We start from the raw sequence: 4,145 nt of genomic DNA, 5'->3' as shown, positions 1-4,145 counted from the left end.
ATATCAGCGATGAGTGACACTAACAGTCAAACATCTGAATAAATCGGTTAACAATTGATATCTCGTTATTCGCTCACGTCGGCGTTTAATTGAACATTTTCGGTAACACAGACGCGCAAAAACCTTTGCAGCAAACAAGATATATGATTCATGGCGAAAAATAGCTCTCTGCTGTCGCCGGACCTGCCACTTATCATTTTGCAAATCTTTTTAAAAAATATTGAAGTGTTGTTGTCCATCGGGCCAAGAACCTCGATGCAAACAGGTAAAAAATCCATCGAGGGCAGGGCACCTTCATATTTTTTAAACTTTTCATCCGATGCCCTGGTTGCGGCCAAACCACTTTCTTTGCTGGTTAAGTGCACGTACCGTTCCGCTAATGTGCCCGGAACGGTTACGTCCCACGCCAGGCATCTACCGGCTCTCCAAGGAATCAACGTGCAGCCATCCGGACGTTTTCCATCCAACGCGGAAATTCCCGAGGGCTCTTTAAGAACGGGTATTGAAGCCTTGGAGAAAAGCCGGCAGATGTAATCATTCAATGCGGAATGGCGCAACTGACGACCTCCACCTAAACGACAGACCAGGCCGTGGTGACCGAGTTCGTTAGCTTCCGCACCGCACCTACACAAATATTTATGGTGGACCGTTAAACCCAGACGAAAACCAATGGCCATCCTGACCGTCTCATCATCCAGTCGGGTACCCACCGATGAGTTGGGCCAGGATCTCAACCAACCGCAGCTCGCGTCGCTTGACGCGGCCAGCAGACGAGCCGAAGTTGCATTGTCGGGACTAGAGGACAACAAAAACTGAAAAGTTGTTTTGTATGCCTCTTCCAGCAACCGAGCTTGAAAATGTTTTGCTCGGTTGGGTGATGCTGGTAGGGTACCAAGATTCGTGAAAGATTGCCGGAGCAGGGCAGACTGCAGGTCGAGCGTGGCAGCGGCAGATGATTTGTAAACAATAGGTGCCAGCTGGACCACGCTTAACAATCCCAGTCCCCCAAACCGAACCGGCAACTGGGCCTGAGACCAGCCCCTGTCTGTCAACTCAACATTGCATAGGGCTGACAAAGCTGACCTCAGGGCGCCATCGAATCCGCCCAAAATGGATGCATCAACCGAGAAGGATGTACGAAGGAAATACATCAATCTAGGCAAACTAAGGGCGTTGCGGACGATGGTCAGCGCGTCGTGGACCGGAAGATGAGACACTCGGTCGAGGGCGAATTTCAGCTCTGCGAGTTTTTTATTAAAAAAAGTGTTTTGAAACTCACCCTCCATCAATGGGGTGCCTAAGAAGCTCAATGATGCCTCAGACACTAAGGGCACTTCCGCCAGTGTCTGTGGCATTTCAAAAGAGTCGTTTGCGTACAATTCGCATATAAATACATGTATGTATGTATGTATGTATGTATGTATGTATGTATGTATGTATGTATGTATGTATGTATGTATGTATGTATGTATGTATGTATGTATGTATGTATGTATTTATGTATGTATGTATGTATGTATGTATGTGTGTATGTATGTATGTATATATGGGTGTGTGTCTTACTTCTCTCAGTCCTCTAGGCCAGTGCTTATTTTTTTCGTGGTAGCGAAAGTAGCCATCCGGGCAAGACATCATCGTTTCGTCGTCGTCATCATCAGCGTTATTATTATTATTATTATTATTATTATTATTATTATTATTATTATTGTTGTTGTTATTGTTGTCGTCGTTGTTGTGATCTTTATAAATGTTATCAATATTCAATTGGCTCTTGTTGTTACTGTCTGATTCCTTATTATTGTTATTATTGTTTTTATTATTATTGTTGTTGTTGTTGTTTTTATTATTATTATTATTATTACGTTGGGGCTTTGAAATGCAGTCCATTTCTTTGAAGTTTATTGGCTGGCCTGGAGGTGATGGTTGTGATGATAGTCGCCATCATCATCGTCACCATCATCATCCTCATCGTCGTCATCATCATCAACTGCTTCATCATCATCATCGTCAACAACAACAGCAATAACATAATGTATGCATGTATGTGTGTATGTATGTGTGTATGTATGTATGTATGTATGTATGTATGTATGTATGTATGTATGTATGTATGTATGTATTTATGTAAGCATGTATGTGTTTATATGTGTGTATGTATAAATGTCATCATCATCATCATCACAACCGACCGGCAACAAATGGTTTTTCGGAGCGTACCACGTGACAGACGTTACACCCCCCCTCTCCAACGTACCCCCCTGGTCCCGTACACCCCTGCGTTGTTACACAACTGTCATGGCATTCTTTGCATTCGATTATTGAGAACGGTGATGATGATGATGATGATGATGATGATGATAACGATGGCGGGAATGATGATAATGAAGATGGCGATGTTGGTGATGATAACAGTGCTGCTGCTGCTGCTGATGATGATGATGATGATGATGATGATGATGATGATGATGATGATGATGGTAATTGTGATGATGATGATGAGGGAGATGAGACGATGGAGATTGCCAGGGAGGAGGGGAGGGTGGATAGGGCGGGGTACTTGAGGTAGGGGCATCTACTGACGCAGTATGGACCGTCCTTGAAGTTTCTGCAGGAATCGCAATGGCCCGGACCCTGGCAAGCCAGTAAAATTATAATTATAATAAATTATCATAATAATTATTATAATTATTACGTTGAAACTAATCATAATTGTTCCTTGCATCATCATCGGTAACCATCGTCGTCATCTTCATCATCCAGTAATGACGTCATCATGCTTAATATTATTATCCTCCTTATTATTATTATTAATAGGGTTTTTAATTATTTCATTATTGATATTTGGTATTTGGAGTTAGAAAATAATAGGATGTTCTCATTATTATTATTATCATCATCATCATCATCATCATCATCATCATCACCATTGCACTCATTGCACTCACCGCTCCGGTGCAAGTGAACTTGCACTCAGGATGACATTTTAAGCACGTTGAATTTGCCAGGTAGAAACCTTTAGAAGATTATGATGACGACGACGACGATGGCGAATATGATTGTGGTTATGATAATGGTTGTGAAGATGATGATTGTGATGATGATGGTGACGATGATGATGATGATGATAGTGACCATGACGAACTCAGCTTCTAAAAATTATTTGCATTAAAAAATTTATAGCCAACAAGAAAATATCTTTTTAGATTAAACCGTATAGTTTACCGTAATGTTCTCTCTCTCTCTCTTTTCTCTCTCTCTCTCTCTCTCTCTCTCTCTCTCTCTCTCTCTGTTTCTCTGTTTTCTTTTTTTTCTCATTTTTTTTATATATTATTTAAAATTTAAATGCTGTAAAATTAATTCTCACTTTGTTTTTCATCCCACCCTAGGTCCACTTCAACTTTTTATTAACTTTCCAATTTCTTCATCAATAATTCATGAAGTTTCACCTTTTGTTACCTCTCCTTCTCTTTTCTTATACTCGTTCTCTCTCTCTTGCACTCTCTCTCTCTCTCTCTTGCACTCTCTCTCTCTCTCTCTCTTCCTCTCTTTCTCTCTCTTCCTCTTTCCTTCTCTCTTTTCTTCTTTTCTTTCTCTATCAAGATCGTTTCATTCTTTTGTTCCCTCACTCTAAAATTTTATATTTTAAAAATTTTTTATTTGCACAATTTATTTCTCATCCAATCCTTTTTACTTTCTTTTTTTATTAAGTTTTCCATTTCTCTTTTTGTTTTTTTTAACTTTTATTCTCTCTGTTATTTTCTCTCTCTCTCTCTCTTTCCCTCTCTCTCTTTCTTTTTGTATTTTATTCATCTCATCTTGCCATTCCAACCTCTCTCACCCTTTTTCTTTTACTCTGTCTTTCTCTCTCTTTTTTTCTTTTTTTTATATCTCTCTCTCTCTTTCATTTGTTTTTTTCACTTCTGCATACTCACGCACGCGCACACACACACGCACAGCAAAACACGCTCGCAAACGTCAAACAACTCTAGAGAAAAAACTTTATCTTTCACGGAAAGTTCTGCCAAAATGTGATTTTTTGATGAACCTCTTGATCAAACATCTTACTTTTCAAAAAACAGGGATATTATAAAACCAACAACCACAGACAAACACACACACTCACACAAAATAACAACAACTACACA

This window comes from Helobdella robusta (assembly GCF_000326865.2).
Source record: "Helobdella robusta unplaced genomic scaffold HELROscaffold_30, whole genome shotgun sequence".
In the NCBI taxonomy this organism is placed as follows: Eukaryota; Metazoa; Annelida; class Clitellata; order Rhynchobdellida; family Glossiphoniidae; genus Helobdella; species Helobdella robusta.
This window is presented reverse-complemented; position numbering follows the sequence as displayed.